The sequence below is a fragment of the Ambystoma mexicanum genome, chromosome 7p, assembly GCF_040938575.1.
Source record: "Ambystoma mexicanum isolate Mex_15411 chromosome 7p, UKY_AmexF1_1, whole genome shotgun sequence".
Lineage (NCBI taxonomy): Eukaryota > Metazoa > Chordata > Amphibia > Caudata > Ambystomatidae > Ambystoma > Ambystoma mexicanum.
The window spans coordinates 629719127-629740023 of NC_090939.1; the positions used below are offsets into that span (position 1 = coordinate 629719127).

The following is a 20897-nucleotide window of genomic DNA, read 5'->3' on the forward strand; positions in this document are numbered from 1 at the left end:
ACCACATATCCCTACCACGGAGTGGCCAGGAGCTTGCTGACACTAAAGTTGGCTTACATGCAGTTGCAGACATGGCCAATTGCATCAGTGCCCTCTACTGCACCCATGCTGAATTGGTAGTCCCACATGCCACAGAGGTTGTGTACCGAAATCGTAAGCAATACCACTCCATCAATGTGCAGATGGTATGTGACTCCAGCAAGATCACCACACATTGTTGTGCACGATATCCCGGATCCACACATGATGCCATGGTGCTGCGGAATTCCTTGCTACCCCGCTACATGGAGCGACATGCTGGAAGAAGTGCCTGGCTGCTCGGTAAGTCGCCTGACAGGCCATGCCAGTGCAGTTGGGGGGGGGGGATGATGAATACTTCACCTGGGTGTGATTGGGGGGTGAGTGGAGACAGCACATACAGCATAACACTATGGCCCTACATTTACCGACCTGAACGAGACCCAACAATGCCTTTCATTACACCAATGTTTCACACCAATAATGATACGCCATACGTAGAAGCAGGCCACATCCCTCAATGCGTCCACTGCCCATCAACTGTGTATACCCTCTGCAACACAATCCAGCAACATGCAGTGAGTATGCCTAACACACATGAATGCAGCAAAGCACAATACAGGACATCTGCAAGAGCATGCAAGTGAAAATCCTGCAACATCTGGACAACGCAATCCACACCTGCAGACCATTGTCCAGCACACATTGTGACAAATGTACCTGTATGCATACAACCAGGGACATGTGCATGTGAACACCCAATAGATGCAGCCATGACAGTGATTACTACAGGTGTAATGCCAGAAATTGACTCACAAATACCTCATTGTGCTCCCATGCAGGTGATGGTGGCTATCCCTTGAATCCGTGGCTCCTCATCCCTGTTCGGATCCCGCAGACCAGGCACAAAGAGGAGTACAATCGGGTTCATATGCGTAGCCATGTTGTGATCGGGCAGACCTTTGGCCTGTTGAAGGCACGTTTCCGCTGACTCAGCAGGTCTGGTGGAGCACTCCTTTACGGGACTGAGAAGGTGGATAAGATCACCATGGTCTGTGCTATACTGCTCAACATGTGCATCCAGTGGAACTTACCCCTGCCACCTGACATTGACCAGCAACCACCGGGTGAAGATGGGGAAGATGAAGGATACGAGGAGTACATCAGCCACGTGCCAATGCCCATGAGGGACGTGCTGTGCACCAATTAGTGATGGACATTTACGTTTGATGCACTGTGATGATGAGGGTGCATCAATTCCCACTCGCTGTGCACTGGGATCGGGGCACTCTGGGCAGTGTACACTGTTTGGCATTACATTCTGACACACTCAATAAGCAATGTCCAGTCATGTTATTTGTTTCCAAATGAGATGTAATTATCAGTGAAACTATTTACATAGATGAACAGCCCACCCACGATGCAACTGTGTCTACCCACCCACCCCCATCCCCTCCCTCCACCACTCATCCCTCTAACCCCCCCAACACCCTCCAAACACCCCCCATCCCTCAACTCCCCCACACACCCACGTCCTGGCACACATTATGAGTTCTAACAGCCTCCACCCCGCATGTCTGTCTGGCTACGGTCGGCCCCTTTTGTATGGAGGCTGTGGCTCCACTGGCCGGCGCATGGTGCGTAGCGACCTACGCACTGAGCTTGTCTGAGCTGAGCTTACAGGGGTACTGCTCGTGGATGGCGGGGGTTGTAACTTGGCAGGTGCTGCAGGGCATTGTGCCATGGTGGCAGCCAAATGTATGAGTGCTTGGGTGACTGATTCCATGCCCTGGTGCACCCGCCTGGCAACGCTGTTCACAGCACCGGTGAGTGCCTGTATGCTGTCACAGTGGGCCTGGCATGTGGCTTCCCCTACTGTGATGAATTGTCGCAACATCTCATCCATGGACTGCTGACGCTCCTCCATGTGGGTGATGCGGGCTTCTAGGTCACGTATGTCATTGACTGCTGGTGGTGGAATGGGAGCTGGGGTTGGACTGATTTGAGGGCTGAATACGGGTCCAGCCGTCTCCTCCCCTGAGCTACCACCACACGACCCATGTCCCAGGGAGTGCTGTGGTATGTGCCCCATGGATGGTGTTCCCTCAGTGTCCTCCGACATGCATTGCCCTGCCGTGTCAGCCTCGTCCTGTTGGACATCATCCTCTGCACTATTTGTTGCGGATTGGGCCACCTCCCCTGGGTCACTAGTGGCCAGTGACTGAGGAGCCCCACCATTGCTGGCCATTGGTGTACCCTCCTCGTCCACATGAGCTGGCTGCAGTGGGGCAGAGGTCATTTGGTCTGTGGGCTTGGGGGCCGGTGTGCCTTGTGGCAGTTGTGCAGTGATGGCACCCAATTTCCCAGGCCGGTGCACATTCCCATGTGTCGGGGGTGGATGCTCCTCAGGTCCTATGGCCTGTGATCCCTGTTTACCGGACCACTGTGGTATGGGGGTGCTGGTTTTGATCCGCTCGGCCCTTGACGTGGACGGCCTGGTGCCATCATCTTCCCCTCTGCTTCTGCCTGGTGCTGTTGGCTTTGTTTCTGCTGTGGGCCTGTTATCGCTGTCTGATACTGTGCCTGTGTGGGATGGAGACGCAGGGCATGAGTCATGGGTGTAGGGACATCCAACATATATTAATGTAAGTACATTTTGGGTCCTGTGCATTGCTATCTGCATGTTGGAGGGGCAGACATGGTGCTTACAGGTGTTGGGTGTGTGGAGCAGTGTCTGTGCGTCCTTCTAGCGCATCCATGTTGTGCATGCGGTTTGCTTGGTGGATTACAGGTGTGTCGTGGATTGCGTACGGTGTACATGCATCATGGTGTGCTTGCCATGTAATGTGTCTCTAGGGCTCTGGTGTACACTTGGTGGTGGAGATTTCTGCACCATCTCGTGGGATGTGACACTGGTGGGGCCTGCTTCTCTGCAGTGCTGCATGTGTGTGGCTGCATGCTGATGTTACTTGGGTTTTGAATTGGACACTGGTGGTTTGTGTCAGTGGGGTTGGTTGCGTGTGTCCGTGACAGGGGTGTGGCATTTCTGTTGGGCAGTCATTAGGTGGGTGGTGATGGGCAATGTACCTACTGTCATCAACTTGCCATTTGGACTCAGCCATTGGATTTGGGTTGGTTGTGTGTGTTCACTTTTGTGTAGTGCCAACACTCACTCACCTTCGTCAGCCGATGATTTTACTCCTGTCTCAGCACGCCTCACCCCTTCAATGGCCTCCATGTGTATCAGGGAGCAGCAGGTTTCCTCCCACAGGGCTAGCTTGATGGGCGTGAATGGTTTGCTTCCTGTTGTCTGGGCCTGCTGACGGTTGGTAATCAGTATGTTGCGGACACGCAGCCGCAGGTCTTCCCACCTTTTCTGGCATTCCTTTGTATTGCGTGTGGTTGTCCCCAATGCGGACACTTTCTGGGCCACCTCCTCCCAGATCTGTTTCTTCTTGATTTGTGTTGCACGGCGCAGGTCTGTGGTGAACACCACATCTGCATGCTGGGCTGGGGTGTCAGCCAGAATGATTATCTCCTTGTTGCAGAAACGTTATTTGCGCAGACGAGTTGTGCCTTTGAGGGTGGACTGTGTCATTTTCTGTCAGGCTGGGATCTCGGTTTTGGATTTCAGTGCCTGTAGCCATGGGATTGCAATGGATTGTGATTTCAAGATGGCTGACGTGCGCTTTCCCGTTCCGGCGCGATGACGTTACTTCCGGTTCCGCCTATTAGTGGGCACCGCTATTAGCGGTGCCTGTTAATAGCAGTGTCCGCTAATGCCGTATCCATTGATGCCGGTAGTGCTGTCTGCACTTTCCATGATGCCGCTAAGGGGAATTTTTGGGACTTTAGCGGCATGCCGGTACTGCCGTTACCGGCATGCCGCTAAGCTCGTGCACACGAACTCGTAATGGCCCTCTTTTAGCGGGCTCTTTACTACACGGACACATTATTTCCTCCATGCCAGTAAGGACGGTTACTTACCTCCAACCTCGTAATGACCCCCAAAGTCTTCAGGGAGTCTTTGGACTCTGAGTTGGGAGAATTCTTTGAACGTAACGACCAGGGGGTTCTCCCACGAGTAACAGTTTGGGAGGTGACGAAAGCCCCTCTGAGAGGCCCTTTGATAGCGAGTGGTACATATATGAAAAGAGTTAGACAACGGTGTGAAAAACAACAAAAAGAAGAAATAAGCCAGAGAGAAACAGCCCTGGAGGAAGGGGGAACGCAGCAGGAATCCTAGCAGAAATCAAAGATCTCAGGCAATACTTCAAGGACGTGTGGCAAAGCAAAGCACTCACCCTGCTCGCGGCCAGGTTAAGGGGGCATAGAGCGGAAATGGCGGCCTATAAAATTAAAAGCACAAGGGGGAGAGACATTAACCATCCAAAAAGACGTAACTGCACGATTTGCCCAGTTCTACAAAGCGCTATACACCTAAGACAGGAGGTCATCTCGAGAGGACATCTGGAGGTTCTTGTAACCCCTGGTACTTCCCTCTCTGTGCCTGGCAGACTCAGACACATTAAATTCTCCAATAACCGCTGAAGAGGTCGAGGCCGCTATTTCCAAACTCACATCGGGATCAGCACCAGGTCAGGATTACTTTCCCCCTGCATACTACAAGACCTTGAAGGGGGCACCAACGCCCTTCCTGGTCCTCCTATTTAATGACATCATGGATTAAGGGGAGGCCCACCCTCCTTTGCGGAGGCTACGATCATAGTGCTTCCAAAGGAAGGAAGGAAGAGACAAGCTTGAATGCAGGTCATACAGGCCAATTTCACTGCTGAATGTCGACGCTAAAATTTACGCTAGCATACTTGCCAGCAGGCTTAGCAAGGTCCTCCCAGCACTAATTAATAATGACCAGGAGGGATACGCAAGAGGCCGGTAGGGTTCGGATAATGTCCGTAAAACCCTAGATCTCATTGCAGCCATTGATGCGGAAGACCTCTGTCCCACACTGATCTCGGTCGATACGGAAAAGGCTTTCGACAGAGTGGAATGGCAGTTCATGCAGCAGGTTCTGGGCAATATGAACCTGGGGTCCCGTTGGTTAACGGGGGCGCAAGCCTTATATTGAAGCACTAATGCCAAGGTGGTACTAAATGGTGTTGCTCCCCCTCTTTTGCTCATGTGTTGCAGAGGCTCCTCTTCCTTTTCCAATCACTCCCGGTCGACCCTACCTGACGCCTTTCAAACCAAAATCAAGTGCTTCCTCTTAGCTTTTCTGTGGGAGGGGAAAAAGCCACGCATCGCTTATAACACAATGATTCTCCTAAAAAAACAGGGGCAGCATGACTTCCATGAATATTACAGAGCAGCGCAGTTGAGGGTTCTCCTAGACCACCTTTAGAGAATCTAATAACAAACATTGGGTTCACCTGGAAAATAGTTACTGCGCCCCGGTCACCCTGGGGGAGTGGCTTTGAGCCCCCCTGATCACATTCCCACGCAAGGCACGTAATCATCCGATCCTAGGGGTGTTGTGGGCATTATGGAAAAACAGACCAGACATGCAGGAGGTCACCGCCTGGCCCTCCCCCTTAAGTTTCATATGGACCACCCGATTAAAAACATTATAATAGACCCTATCCGCTTCCAGCCCCTGATTGTGCAGGGGCTAATAAGGGTGGGGCAAATGTGGAGTGAAGGCTCGTTCTTGAGGAGGGAAGAATTAGAAGGATAGCAACAAGGCCTAAAAATCCAACCTCTCCCTTATCTATAACTAAAGGGGGCCCTCACGGACCTGAGATGGGAAGACCGACTCCGTGGGGTCTCATCCCGTTTGAGGCCACACTGAATATGCATTCTGGCACCAGGGGGCTAACAGCTACATTTTAATGCAGGCTTTTAGAAAGGGGACACCTACCAACACCCCACACTCAAAAAAAGTGGGAGACCTGGGGTTTGAAGAAAATCATGAGGGATGGGATGCCATATTCAGGGCGGTCTGGAGCTCAACCATTTCAGTCCAATATAAGATGCACAAAAGCAGACTCCTCATGCAGTGGCACCTAACACCACAGGGCTTAGCGAAAATGTACGTCAGCATTAGCCCCTTCTGCTGGCGAGGCTGTGGATAGATTGGCACCAATGATGGGAGTGTCCCAGCGCACATGCATACTGGAAGGAGATACTGGAGTGGATACTTGATGTAGAAGGTATTCAGAGAACATTAAAACCCCTCCTAGTCTTGTTCGGAGTCGAAGTGATGGAAGACCAGTACCAGATACTTCCCCCCATTTGCCCAGGAACCTGCTTTTAGCAGCGCAAGTATGTCTAACCATAAAATGGAAGGAGAGTGTGCTGCGAACAAAAATAGATTGGCTGTGCAAAGCCAAAGAAAGTTATGAGATGGAAAGCCTCACAACGGCACTATTGGAATCCCACCTGCACATTGACATGCAATGGATCCCCTACCTAGAATATTGGGAGCGGCACAAATCTACTCCCCACAGTTCGAGACAAGGAGGGTCCTAACAAAGCGGGGTTGACAACCCACCACTTTCGTGCTCTGGGGACCCTATCTAATTGAGAGCTTCCCGGCCATGTTGTACCGCCAACACCCTGGGAAAGGTTTGAACAGATCAGAGCTTGGTACCCTGGCTGACAGAGGATTAGGACTTTGATGTGACTGTGAAAGACTCTGATTGTCATTATCGCTGAGGTCATCAGTGCAACTCGAACTCATACCCCACCCCCAACAGGGTTATCATAGAAAGGGGGAGAGCCAAGGGGAGAGGGGCTGGGTTTTGTTACTCAAAAAAGGCAAAATGGTTCACGTATTTGGTTTACTGATGATCTCAAATTCAATGTAACTGTAAAACAAATATTGAATTTAACAAAAACATATTTTCAACACAAAAAAACAGAATGGTACATCAAAACCAACCTGCTAAAAGATCTAGAAATCAATCCAGTTCAAGGTGTGCTCATGCTTAGCTCTCCATTCGAGAGCAACTATATGTTGATAATTAAATTGACTAATGTGTCATGCAAATATCATGAATAGTGCCCTAGCCCTGTTGACGGACATGCTCCGAAATGCATTGGCATACCACATTCAGTGGCACTGACTTTATTGGATGCAGCTATTTAGCCTCCAAGCAAATAAATAATTAAAAGTTGACAACATCACACACAGGGTGTTTGGCCTCTTGTGTGAATTTCTGAATGGATTGCGAATTACAATACGATAGATATACTATTCTACTGAAACTTTCCTGCAACTCTAATGGAGAGCTAAGCATGTGCACACCTTGAACTGGATTGATTTCTAGTTCTTCTTTTAGCTTGTTATTGTAACCGTGTGCCAAGGTCTCAAGAAGCTGATATCCTCATTGACTAGAACTAAGAATACGTAATGACTAAACTATAAGCGGTGCTCACCCTTAATGGTCTTGATTATATCAGAAACCAAAAACACTGCAGCACTGATGCAACCCAGTCGAATAATAAGCTAGTCGAATAATAAGATATGAGAACTTTGTGTCACGTGGATGTCTATATCCCACGAGAAGGTGGAACTATATCCCAGACCGAGGGACAAATCCATGGATTATTAAACTTTGTTTTTGACAAGAACTTTTTTGTGTTGGACAATCTCTACTCGGAACAGAGCTGGTGAAGACTTTGGAACTGAAGTTGGGGTGACAGTCAGAGGGAAGCAGCCATCACCAGCCTTAATAGGTGCTCCATACACTTAAGTTAATGCTTAGTCTTTCATTGTATCTTTATTCTTTATAGACCGTGTGGAAATAGGCTTGATTGGGTTTGGAAAGAGGAGGACCCTTTTGTTATTTTTAAGAATAGGGCCCACTACCCAGTCCATATTGGGTCACCCTCTCAAGTATTTGAATGGGGAGTTCACCGAACACGCCACAAATGCTCTGTGTTAGCTGTGATTTAGAAGCTTTGGTGCACAGGATCTTTCACTCACTGCAGAGTCCATAAGAAGAATGTGCAATAATTAGGATTCCATGGCTGCTGTGCTGTCTGAATATCTCGAGGTCCCTTGTGTGAGCACAGTGAAATGCTCTCTTAGTACCTCAGATGACCCAATATGGCTCCCCTGTGGCTGACTCCTCGTGGTGTCTACATGCGCATGGCAGGCAGGCATCACCTCTGAAAAACCTCAAGGGAATGTAGGTGATCCCTCATAGACATGTGGCTGATTGCTGCAGAGTGCATTTCGCAGAAGGTGGCTCGGAAGGTCCCAATCTAGTTGGGGCTGTGAGAGAGTGTTGTTCAGGGGAAATGGCAACCCAAGTGAAAGGGTGTAGGAAGAGATCTAAATGCAAAACAAAAGGATTTGTACATTTTTGGTGCTTAGCTGAACCCCAAATGCAAAGTGCTACAAGATAGCAGAAAAGGCTACTTCACTTCGCTTCTATCCTGTAAAATAGGCATCTTGACAGGTATGATATGGCTTTCTGTACCCCGCAGGAGATAGTTTGTGGGCCCATTAAGTAACATTTCACACAGTGATCCTAGGAAAATATAGTTTCATTGAATATTTATTTTACTAGTAAGAAAATGAAACAATTATGGTTAATAGGAGCCTTCCCCCTTGTAATAAGCAAACAGTACACTGTGACATCTAAAATATTGATTTTAGTACATTGGTCACTGAGCAATAACCTGATTATTTCCTCCTTTTCTCCTTGTAAGTCGCTTTCTTATTATTGAAGAATTGTTTTGCTTGCTTGAGGATGTCAGATATGGGTCTGCGGTTGAAAAAGAACAAGTCATCCAAACAAAGAAAAAGTACAAGCTGGGTACACATGAATCCTTCTCTTGTAATTTTTGGCACATCTGTTAGAGCAAGCGGACTAAAAATAATTTAACATTAAGAAGTGAGTAGAGAAAAATGAATGTAGGACTCTGACGCTAACCGACAGTGCTTGGTCGTAAAATAAAGTTTGTCTGTTAGTTCTCTAATGTCAAAAGCTGAAGGTATTCTTCACATTCATGGCTTTTCCTTGTAGGGATGGGTCTGCTTTCCTGTAAAGACATTACATTGTTTAGTAATTATGTTTATATTGATTTCAGATTTGTGTCATGAGCCAAAAGAACACTAAATACACAGCCAACAAATATTATTCTACAGTGTCATGAAAATTGCGTTTCGCTGCAAGATTTCAGCAGGCCAAGAAGATCTGTTAATGGAAAGATTTTCATTATTAAAGTTTTCCATATTCCAAGTAGAATCCCCATAACGCAAGATCAGAACTATTTTTGTTTAATACATTCTACTTTTCTGGGGCCCTCTATCAAACTTGGCTCTTCTATATTCAAGTACATATCAAATGACTCAGGATTTCCTTAATTTCATGAGTACCCTTCAAACCTGAATTCAGAGGGGTTGAAAGGTCATGGAAGAGGAACTTGCCTGCTATCTTTTCCTGAAATATAGTAGAAACAAATGGGTAAATGTAAGATCAATGTCTGTTAACCTTTCCCAAGTGTTATTCTTTTTACTATATCACACACTATGTACCCCACAATACTTTTTAAAGGGTACCCTGTCATGTTAAACATGTGTTTCCGCTTTGAGCGATAGGAGGGCTCCAGTAGATACTTGCTTTTAAATGGTTGAGTTCTAAATAAAAAAAACAGGTATGTAAGCCAACGAACGTGGCTCAAGATGTCTTGGCAGTTATTATAGACTGTCAATTACTTTAAGCAATCTACTTTTGGTTTCCTTACGACATCTCCAGGTATACAAGTGAACAGCAAAAATGTGGCACCGCACAGAGTAGCCGCCTTGTGCTGCACGTTACACTGCAGTGGCAAACTGCATGTATGCTGACGATCGCTCCAATGTTGCGGAGCGGAGTCTGCAGACCAGAGCAATCACAGTGCCAAATTGGGATCCTTCCTGTGATGCCCCGTTTGCCCAAATCCAGATGCCCCTGTTGGACCCGTGGCCTCGATTCAAGCGGAATCACCGCAATGGAGAGCACAGCCGCAGAGTAAAGGACCCAGGGGCATGCAAACGCATGCAGTGTGACACGAGCTGAGGGGGCATTGTCAATGGTTGCTTGCTGCGCGACGGATAATGCCGGCTGTGCTGCATTCAGCCCAATTACAAGAGACACGCTGTGCTTCTGAGATTGCAACAACAAGCACTTTTGACACCCGTCTAACACTGACGCTCGCATTTAATGTGTAACACTGTGCTCTTATGCAAAGGCACATTGATTGAGTGAACGAACAGAATTGTTAGGAAAGCAGAGATAGGGAACGTGTTTAACACCAGCTGCCTCCCTGCTTATCAAGGCTCCCGAGCAACTGCTCGAGGTGTCTGGGAAGTGCCCTGAGCCTGAGATAAGTGTAGTGAGCAATTTCTGGGCATAATTCATGGTATTAGGTTATGAGTTTCACTTGATGAAGCACCCTTGCTCCTGTTGGGTAACAGCAGTTCACGGGCGTTGAACGCTCAGCATTGACATTGGTTCATAAATGTGTTTAAGCAGCATGTTTGGTTCCTGTGCAGCAGGGGGTGGTGTTCTGCAGGAGCATCACATGAGGGGAGGAAACCGGTCAGGAGGAATGGGAAACGCCCTTGTTCAACTTTCCCCGAAGCCCTACTCTTTTAATAGCTTATTGTAAAACAACAGAAATAATACAACCTAATTTTTCCATTAGGGACTTCAAGTACCATAATTCCTTAAGTACTGGGAGGGGGAAGAGGGCTCAAAAGGTACACTGTTGCAGCAGTAGTGAGCTCATTAATGCAGACGACCCACACCTGAGTGAGACAGAGAATCTTACAAGGCTCCCTCAGGTGCAGGCCATAAACTTGATGTTGTTTAAGAAGAGCAGAGGAAGCCAGAAACAGAAGCAGCATGGTTCGTGTTGGCAGTCCAGACAGAAGCTGGAGGAGAGAGACCACTGTTTGGCAGATATCAGCTGCCGGTCCTGAGATGGTCTGTCTCTCCAGAAATTTGAAGCGCAGAGGTTGCGCAATGGGAAGCGTGCAGGAGGAAAGCTGCCCCCTTGTGACCTATCCTGCAGAGGCTGTCGCAGGTGGCTGGCGTGCACCGAGGGCCTCAAGACTGTCTCTGGTGGCTGGCATGCGCCAGAGGGCCTCAGGAGCAAGAGGAGCTCCAATTGTAGGTAGCGTGGGCTTGGGCGGATTAACAGAAGCAGTTTGCTGAATCGTGAGGAGCCACAGCAGCAGAAGTCCTGTGAACGACGAGGGGAATGGAGGCGCACATCTTAAGCAGTGAGTTCACAAGCTGGTAGTGACCCCGGAGCGCTCCGTACCCACTTGTGTGCCAGAAGCAGGCGTTCAACGAGTGAGCAATGCTTGCGTAGAAGTAAAAGTAGTTCAGAGAACAATTTTGAATTCTGAAATATTGCAAAGCAGCAGAAGCAGCACTCGCGTATGAATGAAAGTGATTCCCAAGTTTATTCTGGATACCGAACTAGGGAAAACCAGCAAAAAACTATTATAACAAAGCCAAATTACTGTAATCTTAAAAGTGTGAGTCTGTGGAAAACCCAGCAACCCGAGGGGGGTGACTTTGTTGAGAGTTAATACCTGCAAGCATTACCCAAGCCAAGAGAGACTAAGACCAAGGCAAATACTAGCTAGCAAATATTGCCAACAGCTGAAGGGGCTAATGCAAGGTCTATAAACTCTGAAACTGGTTGCCTATACTTTGTACAACATATGTTAACAGCTGGGGTAAACGCACATTGCCAAAGCCAAGGGAGAAGTAGACAGGGACCCTATCCCTGTCAGTCTTTGTTTACTTGTGTAGTGGAGAAACAAGAGTGGCTAAAAGGCTGCCCTTCTGGGAAGAGATATACAGAAGGATAGGACCATCATTTGCAGAGGAGTATTAAAGAGCACCAAGGTGAATTTTGTTTTCCCTGAAGAGTTGTTGAAGTTGCAATTTATTGAATACTGTGAAGCTGTTGTGAACCTCTTGTCAGTTGATCTTAACCACAAAAGCACTTGTTATGAAATAATGTTCGAGCAGGGAAGAATCCCCGGATGGCAAACCTTTGAAGAAGTAGGGATGGTTTCGGAGAAACCAGGTGTGAATGGAGATTGTGGGCCTGACATGGAAGTAGACCAGGTGGAAATTGAAGAAGTGCATTGTGATGGTCCTGACCGAAATCATTTATGTTATTTGTAGTGCTAAAGGAAGAGCATTGTGAAGCTGTTAGAAAGAAGCTATATTTCTTTAGAAGTTATAAATGGTGGCAAATCATCCTGACCAAGACAATTATTGTTGCTATTGATGACCTGAGAACTTTTCAAGGAAGAGGAAGTGCCTTATATCTTCTGTGTTAGAACTTTCTATTAACAGATTGAAGTTGCATTGAACTGTGTTGGGACCTTGTTGCAAACCAGGATTTCCTTGTTTTCTTTTCTTGAACTGTGAAGCAGAATCCCGTTTAAACCTGGTGAAGGGGAGTTTGTCCAGGTTATGAAGAGAGACTTTGGTTACATTGCAAACTCAATCATTATTATTTGGAACTGCCATGTATTTCCTTGTTTATTTTGTTGTATGTAATAGTGTGATGGACAATACATCCTTTCGTTATGTTTCCTTTAGTTTATTTTAGGCATGGAAATCCTCATCAGGGTAGAGATAGCGCAGCATTCATCCAACCTTTGAATATAATAAAATGGCGTTTGCTGAGAACACTTCAACAAGTGGTTCGCCTCACATTTCTGACCCCTCACAAATGGAAGAAGAGGTGGTAAGACATAGTGTTCAGAGAGGAATTGGGATGTCTCAAACACTTTGCAGACAGAATAAGATTGAAAGAGAATTCCGTTCAGTAGCTCACAGAGTAAGTAGTATTCCCATTGCTGTAAGGAGTGAGATTCAGAAAGAATTATTGGTCATGGAGAAGTAGGGAGTTAGAGAAGGAGTGAATTCAGCGGAATGGGTTTCACCATCGGTGGTGGTAAGAAATCCAAACGGAAAACTCAGACTGTCCATTGACTTGAGGGCAGTTAATAGATGTGTAGTGCTTCAAAGGCATCCCCTTCCCAATATCACAGAAATGCTGGGGATGATTTGAAAAGCCGAGTGGTTTTTCACTTTAGATTTGAAGTCTGCTTAACATCAGATTAAATTACACCCCTTATCGAAAAATCTGACTGCTTTAATCACACCTAAGGGCCTGTTTCAATGTGTGTGCGTGCCTATTTGGTTCAAATGTATAATATATCAGCGGTTTCGCGATGAACAAGGCATAATTTGTTTTCAAGATGACATACTGGCTTATGGAAAAAACGTAGAGGAACATAACAGAAGTCTTTTGGGCGCTTTAACATCCTTGAGACAGCTAGTATGACGCTGAGCTAAGAAAAAGGCAACTTGCATAAGGAGTGGCGCAGTGGCAGAGTGCTGTGGGCGAGTGCTGTCTCGCTGTCCTGTCCGCTATATTGCTGGTGATACACACGGTGCTTGTGCTACTTGCTTCATTTCCCTCGCCTACATCGCATATTTCGAGGGGATTGGGTCCTCCGACGTATTCCATATCTATGACAGGTAATCACCACAGCTGTGCTGCTTTGGAAACTTTTTTGGGCTTCTGCGTCCTACGTCGATGCGCTGTCGTCGAGGACCTCCTCCGATGTCATCCGATGTGATAAGTAGGACGCACGACGCCCGTAGCCTCAGTTCCGTTTTTTCCGCGAACGTGTTGCTTCGTGAATCTCGGTTACGGCTCGACTCTTTGGAGTTCTGTTCTTCTCGGTTCTTCGAACCTGTTCGTTTTTGTGGGAAAATCCTTTGTGTGAAGATGTCTTCTACTTCGTCTTCGACCCCGCGCCCGGGCTTCAAGAAGTGCGGGGAGTGTGGGTCCAAGATGTCGGTGACGGACTCGCACAACGCCTGCCTCTGGTGCGTCGGGGAGGCCCACGACACGGATGACTGTATCGACTGCCAGTCGCTCAAGTCCAAAGCCTTACGGGAACGTAAGAAGAAGTTGTCGGTAGGTCGGGTGTCCAAGCCCTGGAAGTCGAAGTCTGCGGGGCTTTCGACGGATGATTTGAGAGGTGACTCACAGCGTCGTCTTCGGAAGTCTCGTGGGTCTCCTTCTAGGAGTCGGTCTCGCCACTCCTCGGCCTCTTCGAAGCATTCTCGGAAGCGCCGACAGCGGTCGTCTTCCAGGTCCTCTTCTGAGGACTCTGCCCGGCACGTCGCTTACCCCACCAGCCGTGCGACGCCGGAGGAATGGGCTTCCTTCAGGAAGAAAATGCTGGCGATTCTCGAGTCGCAGGGTACTAAGCCGTCCTCGCCCCTGAGTGGGGTCAGCCATGAGAGGTCGAGAGACACCACTCGCAAGAGTGGTCGGCACGAGTCACGGGAAAGGTCCCGTTCAGACAAGGGGACTCGTTCTCGACGTACCCGTTCCAGGCCCCGGTCCTCGACGCGTTCGAGACCGTGTGCACCTGTGATGTCTTCGAGGAAGACATCGACGCCTGAGGCGTCAAGGGCGTCGACGGGCTTTCTCGAGGCTCCGGCTCCGAGGAAGTCGTCGAAGCCGTCGACGCTCAGGTCGTCGAAGGACACGCTCGGAGCTCCGGCTTCGAGGACTGTGTCGACGCCGTGGATGCTGGCGGCGCTGCATCTGACGTCGACGCCGATTTACTCGACGTCGACACCCATCCTCTCGGAGCGATGCCTGTTCTCTCGACGCCGGTGCCGATTCACTCGACGCCCTCGACGCCTTTCGAGGCCGGGGTGTCGGAGGTACCCCGTGGCATGGGGGAACTACCTAGGAAGGCTCTGGTTAAGAGCAAGCACTCTCGGGTGCCTTCTTTTCACCACCTGGAATATATTTCGGAGGTGGATGAGGATTCTGATGGCCTGGTTCCTAGTCAGGTTCCAGATGAGATGGTCTCGGGCCATAGTCAATTTGACGATTTAAGGCAGTCACTGCATGATGCCAGTGGACTGGACACCTCTCCGGAGGTAGAGTTTTGTAGGCCTGAGCCTGGCTCTCATGCCGATTCCTCGTACCGGCGCCTTATGGCTAGGGTCTCCGAGTACTTGGGACGGTCTGCTCCCCGAGGGGAGTTTGTGCAGGATGATCTCACGGACGTACTTGATGTTGGTCCCCCAACTGACCCGGTACTGCCGTTTCATATGGCTCTACAGAGAAGGGTGGCGGCGGCTTGGACTGCTCCGGAGAGTCTCCCGGCGGTGGGCAGGTCCTTGTCGCGAAAATACCGTCCAGCCAGTAGCGACCCCTGCTACTTGACCAGGCACCCCACTCCGGAGAGTTTGGTGGTGCAGGCGGCCACGGCCCCGGCAAAGCAGGCGTCATACCCTACCATCCCTCCTGATAGGGACGTCAAACGTTTTGATGGCTGGGCGAAGAAAGTGTTTTCTTCAGGTGGTATGGCGCTTCAGGCGGCCAACTCCATTTGTGCCTTGTCTCGTTTCAGACACACTCTGTGGAACTGTGTTGCGTTAGCGGCTGAACATATTCCCGAAGGGGACGAACGGGATGGTTTCCTTGCTATGGTCCAGGATGGTAAGGATGCCATGTGTGAGTCCGTTCAGTCGGGTTTGGACATGGCTGAATGCGTCAGCAGGTCCATGGCGGCAAGCACCGTGATACGCAGGTTTGCGTGGTTGCGGAAGTCGGGGTTTGCTCCTGATGTGCAGTCCTGGCTCCTCAACATGCCCATTGACGGTGAACACCTTTTTGGCAGCAAGGCTGACGAGAGCCTTGAGAGGTTGCAGACCTCCAAAGCTGCAGCGAAGTCGTTGGGCGCTGCAGTTCGCCAACCTCCGCCTTTTCGTCCTAGGGGACAGCAATGGAGGGGTGGTTCCTTTCGCTATTACTTGTCCTTCAGTAAAGCGAGAGGCGCTGGCAGTCAAAGAGGCCAACGCAGGGGTACCAGAGGTGGACGACAGGGTACCCGTGGTGCCAAGGCCGCTCGGGCAGTTGCCTCTTTGCCCTCAGGTAACGCCGCAGCCGCTACCAATCAGTCATGAGGCCATGTCCCATGGTTCGCCGGTTGGGGGAAGGCTGGCGCAGCATCTTGTAGAGTGGCGTGCCATTACTTCAGATGTGTGGGTTCTGGAGATCGTAACCCATGGCTACTGTCTTCCCTTTCGGCAGAGGCCTCACGACAATCCACCAGGGAACCTCTCTTTGAAGAGTCCGGATCCGCTCCTTGCGCAGGAAATTCAAGCCCTGCTGGAGAAAGGCGCCATAGAACTGGTGCCTGTAGCGGAGAGGAACAAGGGATGGTATTCCCCTTATTTTTTCATTTCGGAGAAAGACGGGGGGATTGAGACCCATCATGGACTTGCGCGGTTTGAACAAACTCCTCAGGAAGGACAAGTTCAAGATGGTTACTCTCTCTCAAGTCCTCCAGGCCCTTCAGCTTCAGGACTGGTTGGTGTCTCTCGACCTCAAGGATGCTTACTTCCATGTGCCGATCCATCCCAAGCACAAGAAGTACCTGAGGTTCGCGGTTGGCGACTCGCACTTTCAGTTTCGGGTCCTGCCGTTCGGATTGACCTCCGCCCGAGGGTTTTCGCCAAGCTCATGGTGGTGGTGGCAGCGCATCTCAGGCAAGGGGAGATTCACGTCTACCCCTACCTGGACGATTGGTTGATCAGGGGGAGCTCTCTCGAGCAAGTCCTGGATCATCTGTCTTTCACCTGCCACTCGCTTCACAGGCTGGGCTTCTCCCTCAAATTAAAGAAGTCCCATTTGACACCAACACAGCGGCTCCAGTACATCGGAGCAGTGCTCGACACTTCCCTGGGGCAGTGTTTTCCTCCCCAGGTGAGGGCTCTTCACATTCAGCAGATGGTGCACAAGTTTCAACATGCCCAGACGCTCCCAGCGTTCGAGTTCTTGAGGTTGCTCGGCCTCATGGCATCCTGCATTCTACTGGTGCCAGAGGCTCGCCTGCGGATGAGATCTTTGCAGTGGGCACTCAAGATGCAATGGTCGCAGTCCTCCGGCAGGATGTCGGACCCGGTTCAGGTGCCGCCCTCGGTCGCCCAGGACCTTCTGTGGTGGGCCGTCGACGGCAACTTGATGAAGGGGGCTCCATTTTGGCTTCCCTGGCCGTAGGTGACGATCGTGACGGATGCATCCCTCACGGGATGGGGAGCTCATGCCAACGAGCTGACAGTCAGCGGTCGTTGGTCTCCGTTGGAGTCCAGACTCCATATCAATCTGTTGGAGCTGAGGGCCGTCAGGTTAGCCCTGAAGGTTTTTCTGCCGACTGTGCGAGGAAAGAATGTCCTGATCCTGACGGACAACACAGTGGCCATGCACTACCTCGACAAAAAGGGGGGGCAGGGTCACTTCCTCTGTGCAGGGAGGCGATGCAGCTTGAGTTCTGGGCCATCCAGCAGGAAGTTTCGATCTCTGCAGTTCATCTGGCCGGAGACGAAAACGTGACGGCGGACGCTCTGAGCAGGCAGAGCACGATCTCTCACGAGTGGGATTTGGCTCAGGAGATTCTCGGAAGTGCGAGAGGTTCTGCTCGCGGGAATTTCCTCCAAAAGGAGCCTTACGAGACGCGTTTGTGGTGGAGTGGTCATTCCCACTGCTGTATGCGTTTCCTCCAGTCCCCGTCATCCCGCAATCCCGCAAGTGCTGCGGAGGTTACGGAAGTTCAGTTCACGGATGATCCTCATTTCTCCGGCGTGAGCTCGGAGGACGTGGTACCCGGACCTTCTTGACTTGTCCATCTGTCCTCCACGTCGTCTTCCCTACCGAGACGATCTGCTCTCACGGGAGCAGGTTCTCCATCCAGAGGTCAGATCCCTCAACCTTCACGCTTGGCTTGGCTTCTGAAAGGTTGAGGTATAAGGATTGGGACCTCCCTGAAGACGTGATGGAGGTGTTGCTCTCGGCCCGACGGCCAGCAACAAAGTCTCTGTACCCTTGCCATTGGCGTAAGTTCTGCGACTGGTGCAGAGTTCAGAATGTGGATCCTTTTGCATGTGACATCCCCACGGTTCTGTCCTTTTTTCTTTCTTTGGCCCACAGGGGCTTGCAAGTGGGTACCATTAAAGGTTACCTGGCGGCGCTGTCCATCTTTAAGCGCTCGTCTGAAGAGTGTTCCTACTTTAAAATCCCTTTAATTTCGCAGTTTCTGAAAAGGCTCACTAATGTGTTCCCTCCGTCACCTTTCCTGGTGCCCGGTTGGGATTTAAACCTTGTTCTTAAGTTTCTTATGGGTGCTCCGTTTGAGCCTTTACATTCTTGCCCTTTGAGGCTGTTACCTCTGAAAACTGTGTTTTTAGTTGCGGTTACTTCCGCTCGCAGAGTGAGTGAGTGAGTTACAGGCACTTTCAGTTAAGCCACCCTTCACTGTATTTCACAAGGACAGGGTTGTCCTTAGAGTTCGTCCTTCTTTTCTTCCGAAGGTGGTTTCGGAATTTCATTTGAGCCAGAAGGTTGTTCTTCCGGCGTTCTATCCTCCTCCACATTCTGGTAAGGAAGAGGAGAGGCTCCATAGGCTTGATCCTAGAAGAGCTTTAAGCTTTTATGTTTCACGCATGTCCCGGGTCAGAGTGGACGATCAACTTTTTATTGGTTACGCTGGAAAGCATTTGGGACAAGCTGTGACGAAACAGACTTTGTCTCGCTGGATTATTTTGGCCATCTCGGAGTGTTACCGCTTGGCGGGTAAGGACCCACCGGCTGGCTTGCGGGCCCATTCTTCCTATTCGCAACATCTGTGATGCAGCCACCTGGGCTTCAGTACATACATTTGTACGTCACTATTCCCTCGATTCCATCCGAGGACAGGATCTGGCCTTTGGCAAGGCGGTCCTTTGCTCTGCTATTTGATTGGCAATTCTAAATTTTGATTCTAAATTCTTTCCCTCCTCCTTGCTCTGGCACTGCTTTGGGAGTCTGTCATAGATATGGAATACGTCGGAGGACCCAATCCCCTCGAAGAACAAGTTACTTTCTTACCTGGTAATGTTCTTTCGATGGGATGGTCCGACGACGTATTCCATATCGCTCCCTCCCTGCCTTCCCCGCTGCACAATTTCTTTTGCGATTGCAGCTTACGTTCCGCAAGGCTTTGTGTCTGACTGGCAGTAGACTAATGTCACACGTTCTGAGGGAAAAAACTACAACTGAGGCTACGGGCGTCGTGCATCCTACTTATCACATCGGATGACGTCGGACATCGGAGGAGGTCCTCAACGACAGCGCATCGACGTTATCGACGCAGGACGCAGACGCCGAAAAAAGTTTCCGAAGCAGCACAGCTGTTGTGATTACCTGTCATAGATAGGGAATACGTCGTCGGACCATGCCATCGAAAGAATGTTACCAGGTAAGAAAGTAACTTGTTCTTCTTTGCATTGCTGCGAGGGATAGAACCTCTGTGGAAACACGCTTCATTCATTCTATTGGACGAAACAACAAGTTCTGCCTCCTTGAACTGGAAGTTGATTTAAGCCCTGGGCCACGTGCAGTCGGTGCACGTGCAGTGGCAGAGTGCTGCGGGCGAGTGCTGTCTCGCTTGTCCTGTCCGCTATACTGTGATGATATATACAGTGCTTGTGCTACTTGCTTCATTTTCCTCACTTACATTGCATATTTCTTTGCATTGCTGCAAAGGATAAAACCGTTGTGGACATGCTGCATTCATTCTATTGGATGAAACAACAAGTCCCGCCTTCTGGAACCGGAATGTGATTTAACACCCAGGCCGCGCGCATTTGGCGTGCCCAGTGGCAGAGTGCTGTGGGCGAGTGCTGTCTTGTCCGCTATACTGCTGGTGATACACACAGTGCTTATGCTACTTGCTTCATTTAGCTCACTTACATCGCATATTTCTTTGCATTGCTGCGAGGGATAAATAAAACCGTTGTGGAAATGCTTCATTCATTCTATCGGACGAAACAACAAGTCCCGTTTCCTGGAACAGGAAGATGATTTAACTCCCCGGCCACACGCAGTCGGCGTGCGCGCAGTGGCAGAGTGCTGTGGGCGAGTGCTGTCCCGGTGTACAGTGGTGCGGGTAAGGTATTTGCTTTCTGTCACGTTTCTATTAAGCATCCATAAACCCGTGAATAATGCCTGTCAAAACACGCACAAAAAATGGCAGTTCAAGTAAGGGAAATGGAAACTAGGCACTAGGGAACGCTCTACCGGTGGGATTTGCTACCCGGGGACCTACAATTGAGCAAAATCAACAGCCAAACGAGAATGTGAATGGATTAATAACTGCATTGTTTCCTGTTGGCCATTTAGAAGTGGTAGCCCAAGTCCATGCACAAGCGGAAACACAAATAGTTAACGAAACATTGGAACTGGACGCTAGTACAAACATAGAAGATATTGACAACAACTTACTTCTCGACTTGTGCTATTCTATTCAGAGCAAAATGGTGATGGCCAGAAAGCTGCAATGCAGCTGCCACAGTCTCCCCCCACAAGAACCTATCTCAAAATGTGACCACGAATGAAGTAAGATTATCGACTTCACCTAACTTATGCCCACAATTGGATTCCACTTTATTGCATTCTACACATTCGGCACAAGTGGACCAATTAACTGAAATATAGTCATGCTTATCTACTCTGCAATTTGCTATGAAGATCCTACTAAAATTGTGGGGGGGCGGATAAATGAAAACTTAAGTGGGACAAATGTGAACAGTAATTTCCATGAATCATCCCATACTCAAGCTGAGGCAAATGCGATTAACCCAAAGACAGTAAATGCTGGATCTCCAGTGGTTGAACCACAGCGAAGTGTAAACACCAAAAAGGTTCATGTTGACAGCATAGAGGTCTTATCAGGGGGACAAAATGAAGATCAAATTAATATTTCCCCACAAATCTATAATTCACGCAAAGAAAAGCATCAAATGCGGAAACAAACC

At 49.3% G+C, this 20897-nt stretch overlaps 1 protein-coding gene across 16 annotated transcripts in view; it reads left to right on the forward strand.

Moving 5' to 3' along the window:
* The window catches only part of INPP4A (inositol polyphosphate-4-phosphatase type I A), a 2396889-nt gene that overhangs the window by 499732 nt on the left and 1876260 nt on the right, over positions 1-20897 (forward strand). The window lies entirely within an intron of this gene.